Consider the following 15775-nt stretch of genomic DNA (forward strand, 5'->3'; position numbering starts at 1 on the left):
CAGGACATGGTGGTGTTATCTGCTCTTTTACCCCTGAAGCTGGATTAACTGTTTTAAACACTTCAGTTTTTCTCAGAATGGAATTTAATCAACCTATTCAATCCTAACAGCTACGTTCAGAGTGGTCTAATATCAGCAAAATGGATCAGTGGGTTCATGTCAGATATAACCTTTCACTTTTGGACCAGGACATTTTAAGAAATTCAATTTTGTCTTTTTTTACTTAATTTGCCTGAGAGCAAGCTAAATTAATATCTTTTTTAGTTATCACTGCAAAGATACAATTACAGATTTGACTTTATATTCTATATCTTTCATGGATGGATAAACAGCTAAGGGGAAGGTGAGATGGAAGGAAAGAAGGATGAGAGGGATACCAGTATATTGTAAGAACTTGGACATAATAATGAATTCGTAATTTTGTCCATGGTAAGAGGCACCAGAGATGCAAGGAAAGAAGACTGGGCAATACTTAGGAGATAATGGAATTAAATTAGGAACAGCTCGTGACAATAAGTAACCAACCCCCTTTCTTTCAAAATAGGTTACTGTTTTGGTCAGACTTCTAAAAATTATTAATCAATTGCAAAGAAATCAAGTCAATATTCATTCAAGAACAACACAACAAATTTCACTTTTCATACAAAAATTGAACTTACTTGTCTAGAAAATAGAATCATATCCAACAGCAGGCACCTGCATGTAACTAAGATCTCTTGCTTGTTCTTCTTTGGGTGATATCAAACCTACAAGTAAAAGATAAAACATTAAGGGTGATTTCAGAGAAAAGATTTAAATTTACAATACAGATGATCAGTATCAGTGATGATTCAAAACTCAGTTACAGAACCCCTTACCATTCACATTCCAAACACACACACTTTTATGTACACCTCCATAATATTAGCAAGAGTACACAGCTATTCTGGCTAGACTTACTCTCCCAGGCTAGTTAACTTTTTTATCTCTTCCATACAAAAAGTCGGACAACTTTCATAATTGGTGCCATGTGCATACCTGTACCTGTACACCTTCACAAGAATGTTAAAAGCCTTTCCTCTCTACGTTTACAAATTATCTACCCATAGAGTCAAAATAATGATTTCAAAATCGCAAGTTAAATATTGGTGTCACACAAGTTAACAAAAATGGCATAAATAAATAAATAAATATTTTTTGTAACCGATGCCTCAATGACATACAGATTCAAGTATAAGAAGACAACACTCCTAGTAGACTACAATACAATAACACTTACATGTATCTACATGATAACCATATGCTTAAGATATATATCTCAAGCAACTTTTCCCTTAAAAAAATGACTAGGTGCAAATCATTGTCTGCTCATCGCACCCAAGAACTGACCATAATGAACACAAAACAATACCTTATTATTACACCCACAGGTAGAGGACTCTACCTGACATAAGATATATGCAGCTTTACCTTTCCTCATTATATGACCACCAGCTGACCAGGTAAATTGCTCTAAATCTGGACTTTAAGACATTCCTACAAACTATTTATACCACACATATCTTAGCAAGGATCAAAGCTTTAAGTACTATACTACATCAACATCTAAAACGTCCCCACATCACAAGTTAGTTTTTACTTAGCTTTCCTAGAGCAGTGTGGAAATTCCACGTCAGAATGATATCACTTCACCAATGCTTGCATCTCCTTTTGAACAGCCACTTCCTGACAAGCAGTTCCAAAATACATCAATTTTCACACTCACGGCCCAGGTGTAGGGAAACGTAAAACAAACAGCAACTTTTTTACCTGACATTTTGACCCTCTCCATCTTGGACAGTTTCAGACTTAGCCAGTGCTTAATATATTCCCATCAGCTATTATATCAACACATACATTAATCATGTCTGGGGCCCCTCTAATTATCAATGAGCCAGTGGCGTGACTTTTTAACTTGTTTAATTCTGCCAAAGAGGTAACATTTTTGCTTTTGTTTCTTTTTAGTTAATACCCCAACTCAAAATGTTACAGACATATTTTGATACAAATTTACAAAACAAAAGGACACAAAAACACATAAAGTTCATGTGAATAGTAAATGAAAGGCAGTGAAATTGTAGATCTGTAGCTCAATTTATTTCTGACCTATGCCTAGGTTTAAGTTAATTATCACAGTGTTTAGAGGTGATTAATCAAAATGGAATTAATAACTGGATAATGATCCTACAGCATATTACTATTGTAGCTTTTTCTCAATCAAAAAAAAAGAAAAAAAACATTATCGTAAAATAGTGCAAAACATTTTTGTGGTGGATAGTCACTATCAATGTTTCATATCTGACCATGGGACAAAACACTGGACATAAGTTATTACATTCATTGTGCATGTCCACCCTATGGAGGGACAGATAGATGCATGGAGGCCCTCTCCTGGGTCTTCCGGAAGATGGTCAGAATATTTCAAGTGTACATTGAAAGTCATCTAACTTTTCTGTCCGAATGTGGTCAAAATGGAGGATGGATCAGCAAAGATAATTTGGAAGACTGTCAGAAAATATCTCTATCTCCACCCCTGCTACAGATACTAATGGGAATTTTTTCCCAGCATGAGCCCTGTAGACAGTGTGAGGAGGGGGGGCCTAAAAAACCACCCTTTTAGTCAGAAAATGTCCACTCTTAATCAAAACTTGATCTATGTACATATATATGTAGGTTCTATGCCATTTGTTAACCTGGATCACCTATAGGGTATAAAAGATGAACCTTTTCAAAAATTAACTCCTTTTGAAATTAGTCCCTTTCTGACCAAAATGGTGGTTCTTTAAATGCTCACCCCCCCATCCCAAACACCCTTCCCCCTGCCAGCAAGCCTTACAAGTATCAAATGTTAAATCACATTAGCAACACTCACCAGTGACCTTCCATTTAGTATTCTGTGTCAGGGAATGATGGAGTATAACACTGACAATTATTGTACATTCTCAGCCCACTTTTAAATAAGAACTCTGACATTCCACAACATTTTTGTGACCAAAATCCACATTTCATGTTTTCTGGGTGCAATAAATCCTGGGATGTTTTCCCTCCTGAAATATCCGACATCGACACTGTCAGCACAGTTTCAGGATAACAAAGACAAATATTGTGGCATTGTGGACATTTAACGGTGAGGCCCTCAACGTGCCACCCAAATGATGTCTTATCAAAGGGGAGAAAGGGGTTGATGGTTCCAATGCTTTTGAATAATTTTTTTCAGTTTTAATATCAACTTATTTTTTGTCATCTTACTTAACAATAAGGCATACTTAAAGTGATATACATTAAAGTTTGTTAAAAAGGATAGATTATAGTTATATCTAGTGTATATACCAAGATGATAAAAACCAATGCCACTTAATTTTCATTCATAATTAAATGTTCTGGGACCAATATTCACAGTAACCCTCTATAAACGGCTTAGAAGATTTCCAGATAAAGGTAAAACATTTTAACCCTGAGATGTGGTGAAATACACTATGGAATAAAGCACCTCATATGCTAACATTGTCAGCTCTTTTTCTAAATCTCAATTTAACCACTTTCACCCTTAACTGTCTCCCTAGTCGTAACTGTCACCCCTACGTGGAAAAAAAGGTTACTCAGGCATTCCAGGTGCTTCTTCATCCACCTGGTAATAATACAGATTATACACCTCTGGGGCACAATTATGATAAAACCAGACCTGGGACAGCAAAACAGAACTAACATTTTCAGATCCATAGTACTAGGCCTCAAGAATATGTTAATGGGCCCTAGGAAAGTTTACTGTCATCAACCAATTTTGTTGTTCTTTTTTTTCTTTTAAACAAGAATGCACTGTAGACTGCAGTACTTATGCAGCTGAGAGAAACTTGATGTGAACCATAAATAAGGAAAAAACACATACCACAATTTAGAAAATTAGAGATATAAATCTTACTAAAATAAACTGTAGGGTCTAAATTTAAGGTCCTAAGGTCTAGGCAGAAAATCCTACCATCTCAGTGGACCAAATCATGCAAAACAAAGTATTATTTAAAGACATTTAAGTTACATAGACATTTAATGCATATCATCAATTTTAAAATTATACAAATTATGTGCCATTAACAGAAAGTGAGCTCTCAATAATGTGAAGAAAAACAACAGAACCATGCCTGATACTTCAGGGTAATGAAATTCAAACCTTCCTGACAGAGTTATGAAAAAATACGGGAGAGCAGCTGTTACCAAAGATACACAGTTTGGTCCAGTAAACATAAAATAAGCATTCTATAGTATCTATAATTCTTATTTCAAGCTATGTTCCAATTGAGGAATTATATACTGGAGCTCGGAGTATGATGGGTCCAAGACTGGAGGCTTGTTTTACCACAATAGGTACATGTCCCTCTAAAAAAAAGGTTAAGCTTTTCTAACATTAAAAAACAAAATTTAAAAGATTCTCATTTAAATCACTATGCTATTCCAGCAACCAAAAATTGCACCCATTTACATGAAATAAACTATATGGCAAATAAATATGAACATACCTCATTGCTCTGAAAAATTCTGGTCAATGGTCAAAGTTTCATCCAATTGGTCAAAACTTTAACAAACATTTCACACCACCAGTTTTACCAAAGATTAGCCATAGAAACAACCTCCTTTCTCAAAGCCTTTTAAAATGGCAAAAAAACAAAAATACATCTGACCAAGGGAACCGTGAAATACCAGTTACTGTCACAAAATGCTGGGGTGGACACAGACAAATTCATCTATTTTGTCCACCATCATGCAGATGGGCATGCATGAGATTAATATCTGAATTCATTTAGAGCAACTCAAGTGGTCAGAATACAATGTTAATTGGAACTTTTCATGCTCATTGTACTGGTTTATAGTTTCCATCATGCAATCTGATCTTAAAATGAGGTCATGGCAGATTTATTCCTAGTTTGTTGCTAAATTAAAGCCTTTGAAATACTTTTATTTTGGAACAGTGTCACTGAAATGTTTTTAATATTCATTCAAACAAGGCAGTATATCAGGCATGAATATTAAAAGAGAGAAAATCAGAAAACCAAAATTATTTCAAGGCAAGGCATTGTTCAAGGTTTGTACAAATAGGCAAGCATATAACCAATTTCACATGGTCTAGCCTAGGAGATGGACATAGGATCTAGGTGTGTCTTTTGTAAGTTAATGTCATACATATAAAATATTTACATATAATGCACTATCAAATAGAAACGGGACCAATGACACTTTTTATTATAACTTTATAATTTTGATTAAATTATTGTAAGAATTTAATCTTTTTGTCCATGAAGTAATGGAAAAGGAAATCAGAGGATAGGGCACATTGCATAAATTAAGTGAAAAAAGTTACAAAACCATAAAGGTAAACCTAATTTTTGACTTTCTAGTAAGTCATTTGGCATCACTGAAAACTAAATTTAAATCTAGCACTTTATGGGTTAAACTTAGTAACTGGAGTCCAAAATAATCAGATCTCATTGATGACATTAGCTGTTATATTCAAATTTGAGAGTTTCTTTTTTTTTTAACTTCATAAAAATATGTGATTATGAACTGTATTCTTGACACACAATTGTTGTCTTTGGCTGTCTACCTTTTTTATGTGGAAAAAAGGGCCACATCTGAACATCACCAGTCATTAATCATTAACCTCGTGACAATCAATTAATTCTGCAGCTGGGTTTTACCACATATTTACCACAAAGAATTGTAAGTAGTTCCCCCATGACAAGATACATGGTAACTGTGTAAGCCGTCTGAGGTTACTGATTACCCCAACTTACACTATCAATTTAAGTAGTGGTCAAAAATCTCAAAGTCACCTTTCTTTACTTCTTTACAAGCCTGTAGTGAGCAATTTCAAAGGGGGGGAGAAGGGGGCTTTTTCTGAAAAAAGTGGACCAAATTACACCTTTATGTGACCAACTTGAGAAATGGCGCAGAACCAGGTGCAAATTTCAGAGTGATATTGCTGTTCCTAAGCCTTTCCCTGTTCAAACCCACAAGTGTCCTGAACTAATATGTCATGATGACTGTGATTATAGTTTATTACAATAATTTAATAGCAAAAGCCACTGAAGATGCCATTTTCACCCAACCTGAAAACCACAGAAGTTATCAGCACATCTGAAGAACACCTGTATTTATTCCTGTCCATGGTCGTAGATCTATACAGTGATATCACAAAATGTCACTTGGAGACCAGCACACAGGGAGGAAAGAAGAGGCGGATTTCTCTTTTTGGGCCCTTTTCAGATCAAGCGGTATGCTAGACTGGACCAAAGCCCCCCACCCCCACCCCCACCCCCCCATGCACTCAAGTCTAATTATTGAACTTGATCACAGGAAGTGAACTTGTAGGGAACTTGTAAAAATGGAGTAAACTCCCCCCTCCCCGCCTCCAGCATGAAGTTTTACAAAGGAACTTTCAAAGTGGACAGGTCTAGTTAAGTTTATTGCTTGATGTAGAAGGGTCTAAAAAGGCCATTAAAAGAGAAATGCAGGTGTTTAGATTTTCTGAAGAGCATAAAAGATAACTTAAGCAGAAAAAGAAAAAAAAATCCTGAACAATAAGACTTGTATATACAAACATTCAATAAATGTTGCAGCCAAAAGTCACCCTTTCACTGTCACTATCATTATCTTTCTATATTTTAAATCTTGCCTTTACTTTAATTAAATACCATCTGTTATGGATGCTTTGAAAATTTTACCTGTGCCTTACCAAATCGAAGTTAAATCAGAAAAGATTGCCATATCATAGCTGTCACATATCTAGCCTTTGTTTTTCACAGATTTCTGCAGGGGTGGAAAGAGGCCATCTTCTGGGTCTTCTAGAAGATGGTCAGAATTTTCAAGTTTGCATTGATGGGCATCTAATGTTTTTCTGTTGGTAAAAAATGGAGGATGGATCAACAAAGATAATTTGGAAGACTGTCGTAAAATATCTGTAAACAAGTGGCGACAATCATGACAAAATTAATATTTTTATATACACTTCTCCCCTGCATTTAATCTGGATAGCAGTACTTCTCTATGTCACAGATGGCGATAAAACTTACCTCTTTCATAAGTGTATGCAATTATCCTCAAATTTTGCCTATAACTTTACACCACAAATTAATTAAACTGGTGCTTGTTGTCAATCACCCTGATATCTTAGTTACAATACAACACACTTTTAACACACTAATAATGATCTCTTTCAGAGAAATCCATCTTCAATAATTGTCATAATCTTACAACTCAACAATACCAAGAAAGGACTCCTATAGAGGAATCAACACTTCAAGACCATCTCCCATATGTTGAATAATCCTGAGGCAATGAGGACAATGCACCATACATATCAATTATTCACCAATTACTGCCAATTAGGGGCAACGATCAGACTGTGGTGTTGAAATGAGATCATGGGATTATTCCACCTTTCAGCTAAGACGTGCTGGCAAACAATAAAAAGATGGCTGTGTCTTAGGAGAAGTTAAGATTACGTTATCCATGATCATCCCTACTTCTACCTTAGGTCATTGGTCACATTTCTTGCTTAGACAAAAAGACTGAACTTTCTTCAATCTGGTGATTGGTTAGAGAAAAATTATTTGAAAATATTAAAATAGCAATTTTAGAAATACCCAACTGTCTTCAAATGTCTTGTAACAAAGCAAATTTCCCTTTGCATTTGGCCACAAACCTACTATGCCAGTTCTTGCATTGTCTGCACTATGGCAAAAGCCATGGACAAAGTGTCACAACCAAGCACAATCATGGCTCACCTAACACACTATTGTATATCCCATAATTATCCATGCCCAGGGCTTGGTTATACTTCATATCTTAATTGTCATGATTAAAATTCTCTGTTCGCAGCTTCCATTTCGTCTGCTCGCTTTCTACACAGTGTCATTTACTGATTTGACCCAATCATTCTTAGATTTTAGATTAAAGGATTATCTCACCTGAGCTTAGGGTGGGCAATCAGTGGGATAATAGTGGTTAATTCCAGGTAGTTGATTTCTTGATCTCTCGGGTCTGGCTAGTATGGACAGCTGGCAACTGGCAGAATGAGATATAGATAAATGACCAAAATACTGTATGCACTGAATTTGGATAAAATACTGACCAACTTTTATGTTGTTTTAACTGTTTTGGAGATGAATTGAAATATTTTTGGAAAAGATAAGTTTTAATTTTATCACAATTTTAATTAACTAAATTCAAGACCTCAGAACAGTTTTTAAATGAACAAGAAAAATACTGACTAATCATCATTATGATTTTTTAAAAATATTATTAATTTCTTATTATTATTTCACTAAAATATTTTCACTTAAGATGAAATAGGTGTGAAATAGGTTGTTATGAAATAATCTGTAGTTAATCTGGATGTGTGTTATGATCTAAATCCAAATGAAATATTTCACATGAAAATTTCACGAAGATGCCTGTAATCTATTTCAATATTTGTCAGATTAAGTGTTTCTGACTCATTAAAAGTCTTAATAATCACTGATAATTCCTCCAAGTCAGTGTCCAGTAATGGTCAAATGTTGTAATTACTGGATGAATGGACAAAAGAAATACAGATCAATTCATCTGCCATGTAAATTAATAGCCAATAAATATCTAATATCAAGTCTGCTGCGTCTCTGCATTCATAAAATCTATAAAACACTGATTAACTACTGTCTCAAGAGCACTGTAAATACACTACAAAGAACATATGGACAAGACAAGCCTCTTTTTTCTGTCATGTCTTCAGGGGCTGGAACTAACAATCCATGAAAGAAATGGGCACTAATGGACAACTCTTGTAGTGACAAAGTTGAACAAAGTACCTTTTTGTTAAACCAGGACTTTCCAAACAGATGGCAAGCAGAAGCCAGTCAAAAGAGGATTTCTACAAAAATAAAAACTTCTCCAGATGTTGTAATTGTAAAGTCTGATCTTTTGTTGTTTGTTTGTGGCATTGTTTGAAGTGGAGACTATGGGAGAAATTGGAGAAATTAAACAGACTGGTGAACTGACTGGGGCCTGAGTCAGATGTAAAACATTTTCTGGGTGTACAAAGATGTGTGGATTAAATAACAAAGTGCGCAGGTGGGGTAACTTTTGAAGAGAGATGAGAAGTGTATTTCTACTACTTCAGTCTGATCAATGAGGTATATAGATTTGATCAAGTGGTGACATGTCTGCATACAACACAATCTTGAGAACTTCTTAGAGCCCAAATGAGAGAGATCAGACAACATTAAAGGGAAGATGTATCTTTTAAAGGTTATCTTGAAAAGTGAAGAGAAAAACTTGACAAACTTGTACTCCAACAAGGGTTTATGGATTGTAATTTTGAGAATTAACCATTTTCAATATATGGCGTAACCTAGCTGGTAATTATGGGAAAGTTGAAATGTACAGGAAAATAAATAAATTTTTGCTACATATATACAGGTCTGCCACTCATTGTATGACTAATTCAAATGACAATTCTTCTTGCACATGTGTAAACTGAACTTAGTGCTTGTTGTGTGCTTTTAATAAATAAATCCTAATGCAATCACAAAGACGTTGAAACTTTTATCCTTCATGGCCACTAGTTTGATCCCAAGTTTATCATGCTCTTTATCGAGATAAATATTTAGCATATCTGCCAACCATTACTAATCCCCATCTCCACAGCTAACATTACATGTATCAGACCACGGGAATCAAGTTTGTGCATCTCAGTTTGAAACTTGGTTGTATAGTTCATGGTTTTAAGACAAATATAATAGGTCCAGAAAAATAACTCCTTCATGGTACTGTTATTTACAAATGCCGTTATTGAAAATATACAACTGATAATTATCTGAGTGACCTGGTTTTATAATAAGGTGTGGGCATTGGATGCATGTGTACCTTATCAGAAATACCCTCAACTTTAAAAATTCATGTAAATATTCATGCCACCACTGCCACCTGACCGAGTGGCTCTACCGGTAGAGTGCTCGCCTCCCGTGCAGGAGGTCCAGGGTTCGCTACCTGGGACCGGGTCATACCAGAGACCTCTGTAAAAATGGTACCTGTAGACTGTGTCCTCGCCAAGCACTCGGCATAAAGAGGATAAGATACAGGGGGGTTGGCCTGGGTAAATGCCGCTGTTGGATGGTGTGGACAGTAAATTAAGTTTAAGTTAATACTGTTCATGATGCTTGACATCACTGTAAAGCAGGCAAATCATGTGGCTAACCCAACCTTGATCTTTTAGCAATACATAAGTTATAAAATCCAATATGAATTCATTTATTAAATAATGGATCACTACCAAAATGTAATTATTTCTAACTTACTGAGTAGTCCATTTCTGACCTATCCTGAAAATTTCTTTAAAATCCATTTAAGGGGCCATTCAGAATAAAAGATCCCAGTATCAGCTGTCTCTCACATGCCTCCCCACGCGTTATCCCTCGACCGGTCGAATTGATCCAAGATTTAACTACTGTGCCCCAGCAAGGATGACATGTGGGGAGGCGTGTGAGAGGCGGAAAGACTATTTCAGGATTAAGCGGTTTTCCTGTCATGTAGGGTCCACCATATTTGATTCTTGGATGAGCTGATACTCAGATCTTTTATTCTGAATGGCCCCAAAGACTTTTTTTGCATAATGTTGCTAACAGACAAATAGAATCAAAAACATCACTTGTACTTAAAAGTAACTTTGACAAGCATCTTAAAAGAGAAATGCCTTCATCCCATTTGTTATATACAATATCATATGGAAGGGCAGTTGGAGAAAGGTTAAGGAAATATTATCTTGTCATTATAGGGAAATAAGGGCCTGTTCAGAACCAGCTGATCTGCAGACAAACTAGTCAACGGATCAAATATGACAGGACCCACTTGAAAGTATGCCGAGATCTAATTGCTCTGCCTCTGCAGATACAGCGCACGTAGGAGGCAGGAATCCATTGTCAAGTGCACACCATATATGATCTGCAGACTAGTTAGTCCCCGGACCAACTGGTTCTGAACAGGCCCTAGGTTTCCTAAACAATTCATCAATAAATAATTTCTCCTAAAGTCAGCCATTTCTAGTTACATTGACAGGGCAGTGCCAGGCTAACCTGACTTGCAAGCTCACAAATAGATAGATAGATAGATAGATAGATAGATAGATAGATAGATAGATAGATAGATAGATAGATAAATAGATAGATAGATATAACCATTAGGAAAACCTTAAGAAAATGCATGTAACATTAAGAGCAGAAAGTGTGATGTTTAACCTTGTACCTTTTCCCATTACAGACACTTAGCATTCATCGCTATCTGACATTTAAACCACTCAGCAGGCACACTCAGACAAGGAATGCTTCAAACCAGAAATAGAACAAAATAGGGAATTCAGATAACCTGATTTCTTAAAGACAATAGGGTCTTCTTAATGTGGTCAGTCAAAGATGTGAGTTGTCAGGATTATTTCAAGGTGATTCTGGTTTGAACGGACATCTATCCTTTTACTTAAACTGTCAGAAATTTGATGAAAATAGGAGTCTTCTAATGCTTTGGCAATGCCTTGGGAAAGCTGCAATATTATGACTTACAGTGAGGAAAAACAACTGAATGACAAAGCATAATGAACAGGAAGATGGCAGAAATTAAAAGAAAGGTCATTTTCTTTGAGGCATACATTGTGCTTATGTTTCTTTTTCTTTCTTACAATTTTAAGCTGAAAATATCAAGTTGAAGGCAAACACATCAAAATAATTGTGTAATAACTAATATTAAATGAAGCAAATGTCTTTTATTTTTTGAATCATTGAGCTAAGGATATCATTAAAACCTGAATTTGCCTATTTACAAAAATCCATTCCCATAATGCAAGCTTTTGAAGCAGGCAGTTCTACATAAGGGGTCCAGGAGAAAGATAATACAACAACCAAATATACAGATTTTAAAATAAATCTGTAACCTCCATTAGGATGAATAATTTTTGAAAATAAAATAATAAAAAGAAAACAAAACCAAACAAAAACTACTCAGAAAGATTAACTATGGCACACACTGTAACACTGACCGAGTCATTTATTAATTCATGAATAACGCACACTACACACTCTTGTGAAAGATCCTCATTCCCAGTGTCTGTAGGATTGACACCCACCTGTGGTGTGCTTAATGGGGCCTTAAATGACCATTGTCCAAACAGATCAATATCTCACCCCAGGCCAGACCAAACTTCCTGGACATTTAACCTTGACCATTTTGAATACAGCCAGCCTCAGGTTATAGACTGTTAACAATCAAATACGGTGTTCATATACAGGTGATGTTCAATGTTGTATTAACTAAAAAGTTGCTTTAACACTGATCTCCTATATTATACACATAACAGGCCTGCAAACAATAGAGGTTCAGGGGGAGGTCGAAAGAACAGCTCTTTCTGCCAGAAAAGGTTCACTCTGAATTCAAATTTGACCTAGGTTGATAAGCCATTTCTCAAGTTGGCTGAAAGGGGAATCAAGTCATTTAAAGACAAAATGCTGGACTCTTTAAAAACATCAAACCACTTTAATTTTTCTCAGATCTCAGGCCCGTAGCCATGGGGTGGGGGGGGTTCTAAAGAACCTCCTTTTTTGTCTGGAAAATGTTCATTCTGGGTTTAATTTTTTAGGTACACAAAGGTTTCATTTTAAAAGGTCTTATTTTTTCAAAAAAAAAAAAAAAAAAAACCTTTTGAAATTGCTGGCTACAGGCCTGGGTCTCTTGCATGTCCAGGAAGACAAGTATAACCATCACCAGTGGCAAGACAGAAGATCAATTTCCAACAAAAATACCAGACCAAACTCCCTGCAGCATGTGAGGACAGCCATCATTTCCCTGTCAATGTCATGAACTGCACACAATGATATAAATGCCGTTATAAGAAACTTTACCTAAAGACCACTTACAGATTGCAATCAATTTTTTTTCTTTTGTTCAGGTTTCAACACTGTCAAAGTTCTTTTTAATCAATGACTTGTTGATCAAACTTTAATGTCTGTATGTTTACTAATTACTTTGAAACCCACACTGCAAACATTTCAAAAAGTAATATAAGAAAGATAGACTAAAGATATTGACTGCACATTGAGCACTTGTATGTGTGGTGTAGACAGTCAACAAAATAGCTAAAACCAAAAGAATAAAATGTACTAGCTATTTTTCAGTAGTACCATTTTTATACACCAGCCAGCAGAAATGATGAAATGTACTCAGCATACAAATTGGTACTTTTTTTTTTTTTTTTTTGGGGGGGGGGGAAGTACACTTTTCATGTGCAAGACAAGACAGCAGAAAGATACTAGGATAATCATTTCACGTACTGATGATTTGATTTCATTAAAGCCAAATCTTTTCGTCTGACATTTCCCATACTTCTAACCAGTCCAATCTGTTACCCAATAAAAATACCTCTACCCCAAATAAAAATACCTCTTCATGATAAACCCACAAATATGCATCCAGAGACCAAATGACCTGTGCTGCTTGACCAGTACCTCTTGACCAGGCAAAATATGCTACAGGCAATTAACAAGATTTAAGATAAGAACATGCATCAAAGGCTTATTATCACCTGTACAGGTAGATTTAAACACCTACCTGTAAAGGTCACTGCAAACTGACCATCACTGATGTTAACTATGACCCTTCCGCCTATTGACAAAAAGGTGCAAACAATTTATCCCATGTTCTACATAGGATAATGTACTCCACCTTACTGTATTGCAACTTAGTAAGTCTATAATCTTAAGAATAATCCTATACTTAATCTACCTGTACTTGAATCTACCTGTATTGGTCAATGAAAGCTGGCTATTTCTAAAGCTTGACCCATCTTAGCCAGCTGACGGACCACTTGGCTGGCCACTTGATGTGGGGGATCCACCACCTGGTGTGCTTCACCTGCAATTTGTTTTGGTGTCGAAAGATCACATCAAGAGATGATCAAGAAATTTCTCTCACTGAGTTCCCAGGCATGAAGGATGCTTCCAGGCTACTGGCAAACAATTTCAAACAAGAGGGAGGGGGTCTGAACAAGTTGACCTTTTATCCCCCTAATTAGTCAACCTAATGTGAGATATGGCATAGTACCTACAGATAGATCAAATTTTGATTCAGAGCAGTCCTTTCCAGGTGAAAGAACAATTATATTTACCCCTCCCCCCCCCCAACATCCACCCCAGCTCACTTGTCTGGCACCACATTAAATAATCAAAATAAAATCAAAATGTTTTATATATTTACCCACCTGTCAGTTTTATTCTTGTTAGATCATCTTCAGAAATATGTATTCTTTTAATAAGGTTAGGTAAAGAAGTGCTCATAACACCTTGACTCCAATGTTTATCAATAAAATTCTAAGAAATGTTTACGATCTGAAATCAATAATTTTCTTTCAAATTAAAATCAGTTTTCAGTGTATACATGACATAAAACATGCCTAATATAACAATACAAAAAAAATTCCAAATCAAGAAAAATAATTACCTTAGGTACAGAGCTTAAATTCTATCCTCTGAACTCTCTCGCTCTCTAACCAGCACACAAATCCAGGAACAGATCTCCCTCATTGACAAAGTTTGACCAGGTCAACAAGATAAGCAGACAATTTTCCACTACATTGCCTTCACTTCCGTCCATGGTCACTGACCACAAAATGCCCACAAAGAAACAGCTTGCAGATAAAACTGATCTGCTCATCCATGCATTCTAACACCCTAGCTGTCATTAATACAGCAGAAAGGAGGAGTGTTTACGTTGTTCTCAATTACTCTGACACAATGAGAAGTAACTGAAACCTTCCTGTAAAACATCTTTAGAAATCCGTTGACGTATTTTGGTGTACAACTGAACCCTTTATTTTTAAAATCACAGCATGTTGGTTTGATTTGATATGACTGAAAAATGCATGCATGATATTCACTTTCTATAATTATCTGCAAGATGCTATGCATGAGCTATAACCTTATTCTCAGCTATATCCTGCCAATTTTTCTCGTTTCCTAATGATCCAGATGTGATACTACAGCTTTGGCAGCCGAGTTGCAAAGGCTAAATGAAAAAAAATCTCTATTGGGAAACCTCAAATGAAATTCACAGGGAATAATTGATGATGACAAAAAGAATCCTCCCCCTTATTAAGCCACATCAAAGATGACAAATTGATATCAAAGACTTAACAATACATCTGGCAAACATCTCTGTCAACAAAGACATTCTAATTGGTTTGATATTCAAATTTTCTTCTCAGCATATCAAACCCTTATCAAATTTATCTAAATTCAATAAAAAGACATGACATCATTTCAATTGATCATTTCTTACAAATATGTTTAAATACTTACCACACACATCATATCTTGCATTATTTCTTGCACAACTTCTCTCTAAAATAAAATAAAAAAATACATTACATTGGCAGAAGTGAATGTTTTCTAGGAAAAGATGGCACAGAAACTGGGAAATTCAACAGTGAAATATTGTCCAGTTTACAAAAAAGTAAAGGAAGAGAATGTTTTTTGATATGAAATACCCCCCCCCCCCCCCCCCCCCCATCTTCACTGACATCCTAAAACTTCAAAGCCAGGTCAATAGCCAGTAGGCTCAAGGGTGTGGAAGAACAAACTGCCTTTTTTTTTTCTTTGGGGGGGGGGGGGGGGGAGAGATCCTTTCTCAGGGAAAAAATTGATATAGGTACAAGCAGGTTTTATGGTAAAAGGACCAATTTTTCAGAAAAAGA

General features: G+C 35.8%; 1 protein-coding gene across 2 annotated transcripts in view; it reads right to left on the minus strand.

Moving 5' to 3' along the window:
* Window positions 1-15395, minus strand: part of LOC106175388 (teneurin-m) — a 92003-nt gene extending 76608 nt beyond the window's left edge. The window contains exons 1-2 of one of the 2 annotated variants that reach the window (XM_087007378.1): window positions 15381-15395; window positions 660-746 (exon numbers count right to left, since the gene is read on the minus strand). The gene's annotated coding sequence lies outside the window, so the exon portion shown is untranslated. Of the gene's footprint in view, window positions 1-659; window positions 747-4529; window positions 4714-15380 lie in introns of those variants that run through there. The other variant, XM_024075216.2, reaches the window with a different exon arrangement.
* Window positions 15396-15775: the final 380 nt, after the last annotated feature.

This window comes from Lingula anatina, chromosome 3 (genome assembly GCF_051362555.1).
Source record: "Lingula anatina isolate TDL-2025a chromosome 3, LinAna3.0, whole genome shotgun sequence".
In the NCBI taxonomy this organism is placed as follows: Eukaryota; Metazoa; Brachiopoda; class Lingulata; order Lingulida; family Lingulidae; genus Lingula; species Lingula anatina.